Here is a 17,544-nt window from a genome sequence, read left to right on the forward strand (position 1 = left end):
GCCAGTCGGCTGCTCGCAGAAGACCCGTTCCGTGAGGTGGTCGTGCAGAAACGCGTTGGAGACATCCAACTGATGCACTGGCCTAGCACGGGAAACCGCCAGCTGAAGCACTGTACGAATCGTGCCCGGTTTAACGACCGAGGCAAAGGTGTCGGTGAAGTCCACGCCGGCGCGCTGGCGGAAATCGCGCACCACCCAACGAGCCTTGTAGCGCTCGAGAGAACCGTCGGGGTTGGTCTTGTGACGAAACACCCATTTGCCACTGATGACGTTGGCGTGAGGGGGTCACGGCACAAGATGCCACGTGCGGTTGCGCTGCAACGCATCAAACTCCTCGCGCATCGCGGCAAGCCAATGTGGATCACGAAGGGCGGCGTGTGCAGACGAGGGGATGGGCGATGGTGGAGAGGATGATGTCGACACCGCGCACGCGTACTCATCAGCACCGTAGCGCGTGCTAGGGCGGTAGATACCGGCACGAGACCGCGTCACCATGCCAGCAGGAGGTGGGTCGGTTGCGGTAGGAGAGACGAATGGAGGTGATGAAGAGTCCGCCGCTCCCGGCGTCGCAGCGGGACCGGGGCCGGCCAAAGTAGTGGGGCCAGCCGGGGTGGTGGAGCCGGCCGGAGCGGCGCCAGCCGTGCCACTCGGCGGAGTAGGAGCCGAAGGGCCACTCGGGGCCATGCATGGCCGCGCCAGGGCCGAGGCTGAGGGACGGGCTGCCGAGGCCGCGGCGGAGGGGCCCACATCGGGGGCCGCAACAGAGGGGCCAGCCGCGGGAGGGCGCCCCGAGGCCGCATCGGGAGGAGCCAGCGGGAGCCGCGCTGGGGCCAGGAGGGGCCGCGCCGAGGGCTGCACCGGGTCCACATCCGAGACACCATCATGGGGCGCCGAGTCCTCTGCAAAAGGCGGTACCTGGTAAAAGGGAAAAACCCGCTCAGCAAAGTACACCTGTCGGGAGGTATACACGCGGTGGGAGACGGGGTCGTAGCACCGGTAACCTTTGGTGTTAGGAGGGTAGCCTAGGAAGATACAAGCTACGGAGCGAGGAGCGAGTTTGTGTGGTGTAGTGGAGGCGGTGCTAGGATAACACAAACAACCGAAGATGCGTAGACCATCATAGGATGGAGGGGAACCGAAGAAAAGTTGGTGTGGGGTGTAGTTCCAGCGAGGACAGCAAGGCCTAATGTTAACTAGGAGAGTGGCGGTGGCGAGTGCATCGGGCCAGAACCGAGGGGGCACGTTGGAGTGGAACAACAATGTGCGGACACAGTCGTTAAGAGTGCGTAGGATCCGCTCGACGCGACCGTTCTGCTGGGATGTGTATGGGCATGTGAGACGAAAGGTAGTACCGTGAGATGCGAGAAGGTGACGGGTGGCAGCATTGTCAAACTCTTTTCCGTTGTCAGTCTGGAGGGCGAGAATAGGGCGCCCGAACTGGGTGGTGATGTGGGAGTAAAAGGCCGTGAGAGTGGCGAGAAAATCAGATTTGCGACGGAGCGGAAACGTCCACGCAAAATGAGAGAAATCATCAAGTAAAACAAGATAATATAAGAAGCCCGTGTTGCTCGCAATGGGAGATGTCCAAACATCACTGTGGATTAACTGAAACGGAAAAGAAGAAATAGTGTTTGCCTCGCTAAACGGTCTATGAACATGTTTACCGAGATGGCAAGCATGACAAGTGTGCTCGTCGAATTTATTACATGAAAAAGAAAAACTCTTGAGAATCTGGCGAAGGACGGTGGAGTTGGGGTGACCCAAGTGTGCATGCCAGAGGTCGACACCGGCGGAGAGGGCGACTGGAGAGGTGGTGGCGGTGGCGGTGGAGGCGGAATGCACCGGGTACAAGTCGTCGGGGCTGTCACATCGGTGGAGCACCATCCGTGTACGGGCGTCCTTCACAGAGAAACCAAGACCATCAAATTCAATAGTGAGAGGATTGTCACGTGCAAGACGACGAACAGAGACAAGGTTTTTAACTAGGTGAGGGGAGACAAGAACATTAGTCATGTTAATAGGCAGAGAATTAGACAGAAAGAAACTGTGACCGACATGAGTAATGGGTATGGAGGAACCATCACCAAAGGTGATGCGGTTCGAGGTGGTGACCGGGAAGGAAGAGGCAAGGTTACCGGGGTGCGACGTCATGTGGGCGGTAGCCCCCATGTCCATGTACCAATCACCGCCACCTCCGTAGTTGGAGGGAGACAGCGCCGAGTGTAGCGCAACGAGCAGGGCGGCATCCAAGGTGCCGGAGGGAGCTGAGCCGGCGCGGGCGGTGGTGCGTAGCCGAAGGAGGCGGGCCCGGAAGGGGCGCATAGCCACCCGGGGCGTAGCCACCTGGTGCGTAGCCGCCCAGTGCGTAGCCGCCCCCACCCGCCTGGTGAGGTGCGGCGGCGAGGTGCGCCTGAGGCCCGGCCGGGTGCCGCCCGAGGATGCCCGGAGCCCGTGGGACCGGCATGTGGTAAGCGTGGACCACACCGGTCCACGGGTTAGGGCCGACGGCCCAGGGCGGGGAGGGCTGATGGTGGCGTGGAGCCCCCCCCCCGTACCCCGACTACTGCTGCTGCTGTTGGGGGCGACCTCCGCCCCCGCCCCCACGACGCCGGTTGCGGCGACCACCGCCCCCGCCTTGCTGTGAAGAAAATATGCCCTAGAGGCAATAATAAAGTTATTATTTATTTCCTTATATCATGATAAATGTTTATTATTCATGCTAGAATTGTATTAACCGGAAACATAATACATGTGTGAATACATAGACAAACAGAGTGTCACTAGTATGCCTCTACTTGACTAGCTCGTTAATCAAAGATGGTTATGTTTCCTAACCATAGACATGAGTTGTCATTTGATTAACAAGATCATTTCATTAAGAGAATGATGTGATTGACTTGACCCATTCCGTTAGCTTAGCACTTGATCGTTTAGTTTGTTGCTATTGCTTTCTTCATGACTTATACATGTTCCTATGACTATGAGATTATGCAACTCCCGTTTAGCGGAGGAACACTTTGTGTGCTACCAAACGTCACAACGTAACTGGGTGATTATAAAGGTGCTCTACAGGTGTCTCCGAAGGTACTTGTTGGGTTGGCGTATTTCAAGATTAGGATTTGTCACTCCGATTGTCGGAGAGGTATCTCTGGGCCCACTCGATAATACACATCACTTAAGCCTTGCAAGCATTGCAACTAATGAGTTAGTTGCAGGTTGATGTATTACGGAACGAGTAAAGAGACCTGTCGGTAACGAGATTGAACTAGGTATTGAGATACCGACGATCGAATCTCGGGCAAGTAACATACCGATGACAAAGGGAACAACGTATGTTGTTATGCGGTTTGACCGATAAAGATCTTTGTAGAATATGTAGGAGCCAATATGAGCATCCAGGTTCCGCTATTGGTTATTGACCGGAGACATGTCTCGGTCATGTCTACATAGTTCTCGAACACGTAGGGTCTGCATGCTTAAAGTTCGATGACAGTTACATTATGAGTTTATGTGTTTTGATGTACCGAAGGTAGTTCGGAGTCCCGGATGAGATCGGGGACATGACGAGGAGTCTCGAAATGGTCGAGACATAAAGATCGATATATTGGACGACTATATTCGGACATCGGAAAGGTTCCGAGTGATTCGGGTATTTGTCGAAGTACCGGGGAGTTACGGGAATTTGCCGGGGAGTGTATGGGCCTTATTGGGCTTTAGGGGAAAGAGAGAGAGGCAGGCTACGCGCCCCCCCTCCCAAGGCCTAGTCTGAACTGGACTAGGGGGAAGGGCTGCGCCCCCTCCTTCCTTCTCTTCTCTTTTCCCTTTCTTTCTCTCCTACTCCTACTACTTGGAAGGGCTCCTAGTTCTACTAGGAAAGGGGGAATCCTACTCCCGGTGGGAGTAGGACTCCCCTAGGGCGCGCCATAGAGAGGGCCGGCCCCTCCCCTCCTCCACTCCTTTATATACGTGGCCAGGGGGCACCCCATAGACACAACAATTGATCTCTTGATCTCTTAGCCGTGTGCGATGCCCCCCTCCACCATAATCCACCTCGGTCGGGTCGTGAAGACGTACGACTACATCAACCGCGTTGCGCTAACGCTTCCGCTTTCGGTCTACAAGGGTACGTGGACACACTCTCCCCTCTCGTTGCTATGCATCACCATGATCTTGCGTGTGCATAGGATTTTCGTTTTAAAAATTACTACGTTCCCCAACAGTGGCATCCGAGCCATGTTTTATGCGTTGATGTAATATGCATGAGTAGAACACAAGTGAGTTGTGGGCGATATAAGTCATACTGCTTACCAGCATGTCACACTTTGGTTCGGCGGTATTGTTGGATGAAGCGACCCGAACCGACATTACGCGTACGCTTACGCGATACTGGTTTTACCGCCGTGCTATGCACACAGGTGACTAGCGGGTGTCAATTTCTCCAACTTTAGTTGAACCGAGTGGGGCTACGCCCGGTCCTTGAGAAGGTTAAAACAACACTAACTTGACAAACTATCATTGTGGTTTTGATGCGTAGGTAAGAATGGTTCTTGCTCAGCCCGTAGCAGCCATGTAAAACTTGCAACAACAAAGTAGAGGACGTCTAACTTGTTTTTGCAGGGCATGTTGTGATGTGATATGGTCAAGATGTGATGATATATAGGTTGTTGTATAAGATGATCATGTTTTGTTGAAGTTATCGGCAACTGGCAGAAGCCTTAGGGTTGTCTCTTTATTGCATAAGATGCAAGCGCCAAATAATTGCTTTACTTTATCTCTATGCGTTAACAATAGTTGCAGGAGCAATAGTTGGCGAGACGACCATGTGACGACACATTGATATAGATCAAGATGATGGAGATCATGGTGTCATGCCGGTGACGATGGAAATCATGATGATGCTTTGGAGATGGAGATCAAAGGCACAAGATGATGATGGCCATATCATGTCACATATTTTGATTGCATGTGATGTTTATCTTTTATACATCTTATTTTGCTTAGTTCGACGGTAGCTTTATAAGATGATCTCTCACTAATTATCAAGGTACAAGTGTTCTCCCTGAGTATGCACCGTTGCGAAAGTTCTTCGTGCCGAGACACCACGTGATGATCGGGTGTGATAGGCTCTACGTTCAAATACAACGGGTGCAAAACAGTTTTACACGCGGAATACTTAGGTTAAACTTGACGAGCCTAGCATGCATATAACAGATATGGCCTCGGAACACTGAGACCGAAAGGTCGAGCGTGAATCATATAGTAGATATGATCAACATAGTGATGTTCACCATTGAAACTACTCCATCTCACGTGATGATCGGACATGGTTTAGTTGATATGGATCACGTGATCGCTTAGAGGATTAGAGGGATGTCTATCTAAGTGGGAGTTCTTAAGTAATATGATTAATTGAACTTGAATTTATCATGAACTTAGTCCTGGTAGTATTACCATATCTATGTTGTAGATCAATAGCTCGCGTTTAGCTCCCTTGTTTTATTTTTGATATGTTCCTAGAGAAAACTAAGTTGAAAGATGTTAGTAGCAATGATGCGGATTGGATCCATGATCTGAGGTTTATCCTCATTGCTGCACAGAAGAATTATGTCCTTGATGCAACACTAGGTGACAGACCTATTGCAGGAGCAGATACAGAGGTTATCAACGTTTGGCTAGCTCAATATGATGACTACTTGATAGTTTAGTGCACCATGCTTAACGGCTTAGAATCGGGGCTTCAAAGACATTTTGAACGCCATGGAGCATATATGATGTTCCAAGAGTTGAAATTGGTATTTCATACTCATGCCCGTGTCGAGAGGTATGAGACCTCTGACAGTACTTTGCCTACAAGATGGAGGAGAATAGCTCAACCAGTGAGCATGTGCTCAGATTGTCTGAGTACTACAATTGCTTGAATCAAGTGGGAGTTAGTATTCCAGATAAGAGAGTAATTGACAAAGTTCTCTAGTCACTATCACCAAGTTACTAGAACTTAGTGATGAACTATAATATGCAAGGGATGACAAAAGTAATTCCCTAGCTCCTCGTGATGCTGAAATCGACGAAGGTAGAAATCAAGAAAAGCATCAAGTGTTGATGGTTGACAAAGACCACTAGTTTCAAGAAAAGGGCAAATGGAAGAAGGGGAACTTCAAGAAGAACGGCAAGCAAGTTGCTACTCAAGTGAAGAAGCCCAAGTCTGGACCTAAGCCTGAGACTGAGTGCTTCTACTGCAAAGGGACTGGTCACCAGAAGCGGAACTGCCCCAAGTATTTGGCGGATAAGAAGGATGGCGAGGTGAACAAAGGTATATTGGATATACATGTTATTGATGTGTACTTTACTAGTGTTTATAGCAACCCCTCGGTATTTGATACTAGTTCAGTTGCTAAGAATAGTAACTCGAAACAGGAGTTGCAGAATGAACAGAGACTAGTTAAGGGTGAAGTGACGATGTGTATTGGAAATAGTTCCAAGATTGATATGATCATCATCACACACTCCCTATACTTTCGGGATTAGTGTTAAACCTAAAATAAATGTTATTTAGTGTTTGCGTTGAGCATGAATATGATTGGATCATGTTTATTGCAATATAGTTATTCATGTAAGTTAGAGAATAATTGTTGTTCTGTTTACATGAATAAAACCTTCTATGGTCATACACCCAATGAAAATGGTTTGTTGGATCTCGATCGTGGTGATACACATTTTCATAATATTGAAGCCAAAAGATGCAAAGTTAATAATGATAGTGCAAATTATTTGTGGCACTGCCGTTTAGGTCATATCGGTATAAAGCGCATGAAGAAACTCCGTACTGATGGACTTTTGGAACCACTTGATTATGAATCACTTGGTACTTGCGAACCGTTCCTCATGGGCAAGATGACTAAAACGCCGTTCTCCGGAACTATGGAGCGAGCAACAGATTTGTTGGAAATCATACATACAGATGTGTGTGGTCCGATGAATATTGAGGCTTGCGGCAGGTATCATTATTTTCTGATCTTCACAGATGATTTGAGCAGGTATGAGTATATCTACTTGATGAAACACAAGTCTGAAACATTTGAAAAGTTCAAAGAATTTCGGAGTGAAGTGGAGAATCATCTTAACAAAAATAAAAGTTTCTACGATATGATCGCAGAAGAAAAATATTTTGAGTTACGGGTTTGGCCTTCAGTTAAAACAATGTGAAATAGTTTCACTACTCACGCCACTTGGAACACCACAGTGTAATGGTGTGTCCGAACATCGTAACCGTACTTTATTAGATATGGTGCGATCTATGATGTCTCTTACCGATTTACCACTATCATTTTGGGGTTATGCATTAGAGACAGCTACATTCACGTTAAATAGGGCACCATCTAAATCCGTTGAGACGACACTGTATGAACTATGGTTTGGCAAGAAACCTAAGCTGTCGTTTCTTAAAGTTTGAGGTTGCAATGCTTATGTGAAAAAGTTTCAACCTGATAAGCTCAAACCCAAATCGGAGAAGTGCGTCTTCATAGGATACCCAAAAGAAAATGTTGGGAACACCTTCTATCATAGATCCGAAGGCAAGATATTCATTGCTGAGAATGAATCCTTTTTAGAGAAGGAGTTTCTCTCGAAAGAAGTGAGTGGGAGGAAAGTAGAACTTGATGAGCTAACTGTACCTCCTCCCTTATTGGAAAGTAGTTCATCACAGAAATCTGTTCTTGTGACTACTACACCAATTAGTGAGGAAGCTAATGATGATGATCATGTAACTTCAGATCAAGTTACTACCGAACCTCGTAGGTAAACCAAAGTGAGATCCGCATCAGAGTGGTACGGTAATCCTGTTCTGGAGGTCATGTTACTTGACCATGACGAACCTACGAACTATGAGGAAGCGATGATGAGCCCAGATTCCGCGAAATGGCTTGAGGCCATGAAGTCTGAGATGAGATCCATGTATGAGAACAAAGTATGGACTTTGATTGACTTGCCCAATGATCGGCAAGCCATTGAGATTAAATGGATCTTCAAGAGGAAGACAGACGCTGATAGTAGTGTTACTATCTACAAAGCTACAATTGTCGCAAAACGTTTTCGACAAATTCAAGGTATTGACTACGATGAGAGTTTCTCACTCGTATCTATGCTTAAGTCTGTCCGAATCATGTTAGCAATTGCCGCATTTTATGAAGTCTGGCAAATGGATAAACAAAACTGCATTCCTTAATGGATTTATTAAAGAAGAGTTGTATATGATGCAACCAGAAGGTTTTGTCAATCCTAAAGGTGCTAACAAAATATGCAAGCTCCAGCGATCCATCTATGGACTGTGCAAGCATCTCGGAGTTGGAATATACGCTTTGATAAGTTGATCAAAGCATATAGTTTTATACAGACTTGCGGTGAAGCCTGTATTTACAAGAAAGTGAGTGGGAGCACTACATCATTTCTGATAAGTATATATGAATGACATATTGTTGATCGGAGATAATGTAGAATTATTCTGCAAAGCATAAAGAAGTGTTTGAAAGGAGTTTTTCAAAGAAAGACCTCGGTGAAGCTGCTTACATATTGAGCATCAAGATCTATAGAGATAGATCAAGACGCTTGATAAGTTTTTCAATGAGTACATACCTTGACAAGATTTTGAAGTAGTTCAAAATGGAACAGTCAAAAACAGAATTCTTGCCTGTGTTACAAGGTGTGAAACTGAGTAAGACTCAAAGCCCGACCACGGCAGAAGATAGAAAGAGAATGAAAGTCATTCCCTATGCCTTGGCCATAGGTTCTATAAAATATGCCATGCTGTGTACCAGATCTATTGTATACCCTACACTGTTTTTGGCAAGGGAGTACAATAGTGATCTAGGAGTAGATCACTGGACATCGGTCGAAATTATCCTTAGTTGAATAAGGATATGTTTCTCGATTATGGAGGTGACAAAAAGGTTCGTCGTAAAGGGTTACGTCGATGCAAATTTTGACACTGTCCAGATGACTCTAAATCTCAATCTGGATACATATTGAAAGTGGGAGCAATTAGTTAGAGTAGCTCCGTGCAGAGCATTGTTGACATAGAAATTTACAAAATACTTACAGATCTGAATGTGGCAGACCCGTTGACTAAACTTCTCTCACAAGCAAAACATGATCACACCTTAGTACTCTTTGGGTGTTAATCACATAGCGGTGTGAACTAGATTATTGACTCTAGTAAACCCTTTGGGTGTTGGTCACGTGTCGATGTGAACTATGGGTGTTAATCACATGGTGATGTGAACTATTGGTATTAAATCACATGGCGATGTGAACTAGATTATTAACTCTAGTGCAAGTGGGAGACTGAAGGAAATATGCCCTAGAGGCAATAATAAAGTTATTATTTATTTCCTTATATCATGATAAATGTTTATTATTCATGCTAGAATTGTATTAACCAGAAACATAATACATGTGTGAATACATAGACAAACAGAGTGTCACTAGTATGCCTCTACTTGACTAGCTCGTTGATCAAAGATGGTTATGTTTCCTAACCATAGACATGGGTTGTCATTTGATTAACGGGATCACATCATTAGGAGAATGATGTGATTGACTTGACCCATTCTGTTAGCTTAGAACTTGATCGTTTAGTTTGTTGCTATTGCTTTCTTCATGACTTATACATGTTCTTATGACTATGAGATTATGCAACTCCCGTTTAGCGGAGGAACACTTTGTGTGCTACCAAACGTCACAACGTAACTGGGTGATTATAAAGGTGCTCTACAGGTGTCTCCGAAGGTACTTGGTGGGTTGGCGTATTTCGAGATTAGGATTTGTCACTCCGATTGTCGGAGAGGTATCTCTGGGCCCACTCGGTAATACACATCACTTAAGCCTTGCAAGCATTGCAACTAATGAGTTAGTTGCGGGTTGATGTATTACAAAGCGAGTAAAGAGACCTGCCGGTAACGAGATTGAACTAGGTATTGAGATACCGACGATTGAATCTCGGGCAAGTAACATACCGATGACAAAGGGAACAACGTATGTTGTTATGCGGTTTGACCGATAAAGATCTTCGTAGAATATGTAGGAGCCAATATGAGCATCCAGGTTCCGCTATTGGTTATTGACCAGAGACGTGTCTCGGTCATGTCTACATAGTTCTCGAACCCGTAGGGTCTGCATGCTTAAAGTTCGATGACGATTATATTATGAGTTTATGTGTTTTGATGTACCGAAGGTAGTTCGGAGTCCCGGATGAGATCTGGGACATGACGAGGAGTCTCGAAATGGTCGAGACATAATGATCGATATATTGGATGACTATATTCGGACATCGGAAAGGTTCCGAGTGATTCGGGTATTTATCGGAGTACCGGGGAGTTACGGGAATTCGCCGGGGAGTGTATGGGCCTTATTGGGCTCTAGGGGAAAGAGAGAGAGGCAGGTCGCGCGCCCCCCAAGGCCTAGTTCGAATTGGACTAGGGGGAAGGGCTGCGCCCCCTCCTTCCTTCTCTTCTCTTTTCCCTTTCCTTCTCTCATACTCCTATTACTTGGAAGGGTTCCTAGTTCTACTAGGAAAGGGGGAATCCTACTCCCGGTGGGAGTAGGACTCCCCTAGGACGCGCCATAGAGAGGGCCGGCCCCTCCCCTCCTCCACTCCTTTATATACGTGGCCAGGGGGCACCCCATAGACACAACAATTGATCTCTTGATCTCTTAGCCATGTGCGGTGCCCCCCTCCACCATAATCCACCTCGATCATATTGTAGCAGTGCTTAGGCGAAGCCCTGCATCGGTAGAACATCATCATCGTCACCACGCCGTCGTGCTGACAAAACTCTCCCTCAACACTCGGCTGGATCGGAGTTCGAGGGACGTCATCGAGTTGAACGTGTGCAGAACTCGGAGGTGCCGTGTGTTCGGTACTTGATCGGTCGGATCGTGAAGACGTACGACTACATCAACCGCATTGTGCTAACGCTTTCGCTTTCGGTCTACAAGGGTACGTGGACACACTCTCCCCTCTCGTTGCTATGCATCACCATGATCTTGCGTGTGCGTAGGATTTTTTTAAACTACTACTTTCCCCACCATGCTGCTGTTGCGAAGGAGCGGGAGGTGCGGGTGGAGCGGGCGGGAGAGGAAAGTACCCTGGTGGCGCCGGCGGACGTGGTTGGGTCGGGGCAGGCTGTGGCGGCCCGCGAGATGTCCCGGCGGCGAGGACGGTGTGATGAACACGGGCCTTGACCTTCTTCATCCGACGTTCCTCCAAGCGTAGATACGCGGCGACGGACTGGAAGGTCGGGTTCGGCACCAGGGAGAGGTTCGAGGCCACGTTGCCGAAATCCTCGTTGAGGTCGGCGGTGAGGGTGCTAAGCATGAGCTCGTCCGACACCTTGGCGCCGATGTCGCGAAGCTCATCGGCGAGGTGCTTCAGGCGCATGCAATAGTCGTCGATGGAGGAATCATCTTGGTGGCACCTGAAAAATTCCTGCTGCAAAAACACAAGACATTGAAGCTTATTGTCGGTGAAGAGATTGTTGATCTTGGTCCACACGGCACACACGTTGTCATCCTCTGAGACAACCGTATGGAAGATGTCCGGGGAGACCGTGAGGTAGAACCACCGCATGAGGGAGGCCTCAATGGCCGCCCAGTCCGGATCATCCGCCATAAGGTCGCCATCCACGGTCCCGTCGACGTGCTCGAGGAGGTGGTACTCGCGGAAGACGAGGTTGAAGTAGGTCTTCCACACGTAGTACGAGGAGGTGGATTGGTCGAGCTTGATGGGAACGCGGGTGTGGATGTTGAGATCACGGACAGCGGTGGCGTCAGGCACAAGTCCGGCGAACGGGTTGGAGTTGCTGGAGAGGGGAGACGCCATGGGAGCAGCGGCAAGGGAGGGTTGCGGCGGCTCGGGTGGGTAGGCTAGTGGCGGCGGTGCGGGTTAGGGTTAGGGTTTTGGGGCGCGGCTGCGACTGGGGGAGGGAGGCAGCGACGGCAGAGAGGAGAGCGCACTACAAGAAATATGCCCGTTTATGACAAAAATATAACGACCATGGTTTATTGGTCATAGATCAATGACCAAAATTGACGAAATGGTCAAGGGCTGACCAGAGGGGTCCAAACCCCCCACCATTGTGACAATATCTGTCAAAAAGGTCATTGCCGCATCAGGTCAATTGGTCATAAAATGTATAGCACTATCCATGGCCATATTTTGGGTCCACCTTAACCAAATTAATATGTCCATAGGCCCAAGTAATGGTGAGTGAGTAGGCACGTCAACAATTTTGCCTCTGTGTGTCAAGTATACATGTAATAATTTTGTTTATGTGTCAGCCATGCGTGTCAAATCAACCTACGCGTGCAGGACCAACATGGTATATCTACACCCAACAGGTGTTAAAAAATGCAAGGGCTTCGCTTTTATAGTTTTTTGTTTATTTTCAATTAAAAAACTTCAAAATTGTTGGAGGATTCAAATTTGCTTCAACACTTTTGTAATTTTTTTGAGGATTATCAATATTATTTCATATCCAAATAAAAAAAGATCTTTAGGAGTTGTGTATATATGGGTCATACTGTTGATATTTGTCATTTCATGAATATTCATTTTTAATACGATTCCATTTGAAAAAAAAATCAAAAATCAAAACCTTATGCAATATAAGCTGACCATTAGGCCCATATAATTCAAGTTAGTTTGCTATGTAATACTTCCTCTGTCTCATAATGTAACCGTCCCATAACGTAAGATGTTTTTGCCGTACATTATGAGACGGAGGAAGTAGCAAAATAGAATACTTTTTTTGCCAACAAGAACATAATACCTTTTTCTTATACACTACTGGCACTAGTAGTTTTTATGGAACTCACTAACTACTGCTAACCAGTTATATGCTCATGCCAACTTATTTCCTAATAAAGGCTCGCGCCATATGTCCACCAATTTTTCAGCTCGCTCCAAATTTCCCAGCCTATTTTTCTGCAAATCAATTACCCGCGCGCGTCTTCTCGGCCCAAACCAGAGCAGCCCATGTCATATAAAATGTATGAAACCCTAACTCCTCCCGAATCCCCTCCAGCGCCCCCACCCCCTCCCCTTGCCCCGGGTCTGGGACTCTTCCACGAGGCCACGACCCCCTCACCTCCTCCTCGTCGAGCCTCGATCTGGCCAGATCCATCAAATCCACACACGGATCTGGCCTAACCATCCCGCGGCTGCGGCGGCAGGTCACCAGGACGGCGGTGGGAATAGACCTCGACGGCGGCGGGTACCGAGAATCGCTGTTGCACCAACCGCGCGCATCACAACGGAGGGCGGGGCTTGACGGATCACCGCCTCGCCGATGTGGTCGCTGCCGCCTCTGCCGGAGCAGCGAACTTGTCGCTGGACTAGCGGGTGTTGGGTGAGCCGCGTCGCTTGACTGGGTCAACTCCAATGGCCCCGGCGTCGGCGGCGACGAGGATCCAGACGATCGGCCCGTGTGGCGGGCGGCGGTGCTCGCAATGGCAAAGGAGATGCGTGCGTTCGCGCGCAAGGCCCCCCAGGAATCATGTGTACGTGGCCAAGATGACCACGCGGCTCGCAGCCCCGTCTGGGCCATCCTCACTACCGTCCTCGCCTTAGAGTTCAGCATCGGTCAGTCTCTTTCTTTTCTTTCCGAGCACTATTGATCGATGACGGTGTTTGTGGCTGCTCAAATTAATGTTTGAATGTGCCAAATCTGCTGCTATGTATAGGAACTAAAACCTGCTGCTCTGAAGGTGCCAGCGTCGGTGAGGGAATTTATCAATGGTGGGTTCAGTACAGTATCTGCTGCTATGTTATTTGCAGCCAGAGAAGATATATGTTCATGCCATTTTCTTAATTGTGTCACCCGTTTTCAGCTAGTGTGCAAACAAACTAATTATAGGCATGCATGAGTAGTGCACGGACACATGTTAGTGTATCTTACCAGAGATGGACAGAGTCTTTTTGCGTAATTATTCCTGAACATGCATGGTAAGAACAAAATCCTGACTGATTATAGAGAGCAAGTAGATACTATCATCACTGAGAAAAAGCTTGTTTAGTTGAGAGTGTTCCATGGGAACCCTCAGTCAGTGTAGCAGCACAGACATGTATAATCAACTTCTCTACACCAGCTGAGCTAGTGTCTTACTGACTTCCAAGTCATAAACAATGTCAATAATGTTGGTAAGTGCCTGCTGCAAATAATCTGCAAGCACCACAGCAGGCTTTGCCTTGTAGCAATGTCCTTTTATATTCATATAATCCTTACCTAATCAAATTGCCGTATCCCCGTATGCTAGAGGACGAGTTTAGTCAGGCCAGCAACAATGCGGAGCTACATAATTAAATAACATGTTCTGAACTGTGAGCACATGATGATTGTGTGGGTGCAAATAAATGGAAGTCGAAATGCTTTTGGCTGTGACTTACTATTCGTTAGCCTATATGCATGTCTTAGTTAAACTTGAAAATCATTGTTTTCTCCTATGATGTTATGTGATTCAGTAATAAATTAGTAGACTCGAATATTTCTTGTTTTGATCAGTCTTGTGGAAAATATGACCTTCATTGAATACTCTACTCTTTATATGTTGCACAAGGGTTCCTCGTCGTAGCTTTTGTTCTTGTTTTTGTTCAATCTGCATTTATATGTTAGTCTAGTTATTAGATTGATTTTAGAATGTTCATCCAACTTTTGTTGATCTAAGAAACATCTTGCATGCTATAGAAGTCATATTAGCTAAACTTGGCTTGTAGTTGTCTCTATGAAAGTGGTTGTATTTTGATTTTTATCTTTTGGTTTGCTGCAGTGGAATGCTCATCACCTCATAGGGAAGATCTGAACCAAGTGAATGCAAGGATTTTTTGGCAATGTCTAGCTCAATCTCACCTTCGAGAAAATGTAATATTTTTCCTCCGGAGTTAGTCTACACTATCCAGGTTGTATGCTACTACTGAGATCCCATCAAGGTAACACTCTTCCCCCACATCTTAATCTTCAAGAAAAGTATAAACAAGATTCAAGTGAGCGGTCTTCATGGGGTTGCTTGTTCGTATGATTTGTTCATGTGCTTCATTTTGTAATTCTAGTCAAGTAAAGGCTAAAGAAACATGCTACCCTCAAACTGAAGTTTTGCAACCATGTTAATATTTAATGCAAATTGCCAAGACTCTTCTGGGAGGATTATGTTTATCTCTGTAACTAGCTGTTAGCATTTTCCTGTTCAACAATAAAGGTCGACATCACTACAGGAAATGGTTCTGATTGTTACTTCGATTCAAACTCATGAATTAAGTTAAAGTCTACATATGAGGTTGTGTTTCAGCCATGCATACTTTGTGTGCATGTGTTGTTTGTGTTGAGTTTGGTTTAGTGGTATATGAGCTGTGTTGTGTTGTGGTGCTCATGTCGGTGCTGTTTATTTTACTGTGTTAAAGATATATGATTGACATCTCTTCATGTTGGAAGTTATTAATGTGAGTTTTTTTTGCACAAAGTGTTGAGCTAACACAAGAATAATCCTGCAATTCCTGAAATTTATATGGGAGCATGTCTTAGTCTTGTGTTAATTGCTGGATGTAAAACCTCCATTTATCTTTTGTTTGCTCATATTTTGTGTGCTTTCTTATGTTTGATTGTTCCAATTACCAGGATGATCTGAAGCACTCAAAAGAAGCGAAGGGCAGAAGGAGCTTCGTTTCTCATTGATGTTATGTGTGATCAACTAAAATTTGCCCATCTCGTCCAATCTTTGTAGAAATATGTTGTTGTGCGCCTGTGCACTTGTTGGGTCTTTTTGCTGTGCACTTGCACTTGAAGCATTATTTTGATGTGCGCTTGTGCACTTGTTGGACCTTGGACCTTTCTGTGTAGAGGAGTTAATGGATGATGTATTGTATTTCATGTGATGTGTTACTGAAATGAAATATACAATTTATCTGCAATATTGTATTCTGTTGTACTTGTTTTCATACATGAGATATGCATGCTTCTGAAAATAATGCATCAGCCCAAATAAATCAGACCATTTCAATAAAAAAGATAGGTATTGGGCCAGGCCCATGTAGGCTAGATTGATGGACTGGGCTATGAAATTTATGATGATTCCATTTGGTCACTAACAATGCCACGTCAGCTCAGCCATGTCAGATCCTACGTGGCTCAGGCAAGTGGGTAGTGACCTTTCTGAAATTTTGGTCATCAGTCTAGCTATGACCAAAATTCCAAAAAGGTCAAATTTGTTCGTTCTTGACGGCCAACTGTTGACCTTCTGAATTTGGTCAAAAAAAGGTCAATAAACGATAAATATGACGAATCAACGACCAAAATGGGGAGTCATAATTGAGTGTATTTCTTGTAGTGGCGGCGGCTGCGAGGGGAAGGGGCGCGGCGGCGGCAGTGTACATCGGCGGTGGCGACGCAAAGGAGGCGGCGGTGACAGATGGTGCGGAAGGTGGGAATAGAATCGGCGTGCTAAACTGATACCATGTTAGTTAGGAAGAATGGGATTGCAAGAATCGATAATCATTAATTGTGTGCATGGTGCACATATATAGGTATATGGTGGACCGGCCTCTACTTGTCTCTCAAGATGTACAAATATAAAAGGAGAGAGAGAGATACACCGGTATAAATACAGACCAAAGTTCTATACATATGCAGTGTATAACGTACGCTCAACAACTTGTACTAGTGCTTATAGTCGTTGCTAAGTGGTTCATGAATCTGCTTGTAATTTTTGTTACTTATGAATTTATTTTTTTGCAGTTTGCTCATCGGGATCTTTGTACTATTGTTACATACTATTAAAAATCAGAAGAATTTTTGCAAAAAAATGATGTTGAAGCCAAAACGACATGAAGTGTCTGAAGGTAATAGATGATGATTCTTTTCTATAGAAACTTCCTCTGGTTGATCATTCATGTATAAAATGGTCAAGTAGTTGTGTGAAGGCTACTTTATACTGTTGTGGTTGAAGTATCTATATAAAAGACGTACTTCCTCTATTTCAAAATGTAGTGCATATTTTGTTTTTTAGAGTTAAACATGTCTACGTCGGACCAAGTTTAAAGAAAAATGTATTAACATCCATAATATTCCCTTTGTAAACTAATATATGATTTTTAGATCACTTAAGTAGTGATGATTTAAAAGATCTTATATTTAGTGATCTAAAAGATTTTATATCAGTTTACAAAGGAAGTACTTCCTTCGTCCGAAAAAGCTTGTCCCTTAAATAGATGTATCCAGCACTAGGATACATCCATTGGAAGGACAAAATTGAGACAAGTTTTTTCGGATGAAGGGAATACAATATAAAATCATGTATCTCTAGACTCGTTATGGAGGGTATTTCTATATTTTACTTATTTCGTATTTTAGCTATTGACAGGTTTTTAGGACTATCGATAGTTTATTCTATAAACTTGTTCAAAGATAGACCTATTTGACTTTTGATGAAAAATCAAACACGTACTACGTTGTGAAACGGAGGAAGTATATGCCAAGAGGCGCGCCCTGCCTCTACGACTGATTA

General features: G+C 45.7%; 1 long non-coding RNA gene across 1 annotated transcript; it reads left to right on the top strand.

The window, feature by feature from the left end:
* The first annotated feature begins 13,053 nt into the window (after positions 1–13,053).
* On the top strand, positions 13,054–15,952 carry LOC125524153. The gene is made up of 4 exons (XR_007290569.1): positions 13,054–13,633; positions 13,735–13,789; positions 14,818–14,977; positions 15,660–15,952. It is a non-coding gene; the product is annotated as an uncharacterized LOC125524153 (long non-coding RNA).
* The last annotated feature ends 1,592 nt before the right edge of the window (positions 15,953–17,544 follow it).

The sequence above is a fragment of the Triticum urartu genome, chromosome 7, assembly GCF_003073215.2.
Source record: "Triticum urartu cultivar G1812 chromosome 7, Tu2.1, whole genome shotgun sequence".
Taxonomy (NCBI): Eukaryota; Viridiplantae; Streptophyta; class Magnoliopsida; order Poales; family Poaceae; genus Triticum; species Triticum urartu.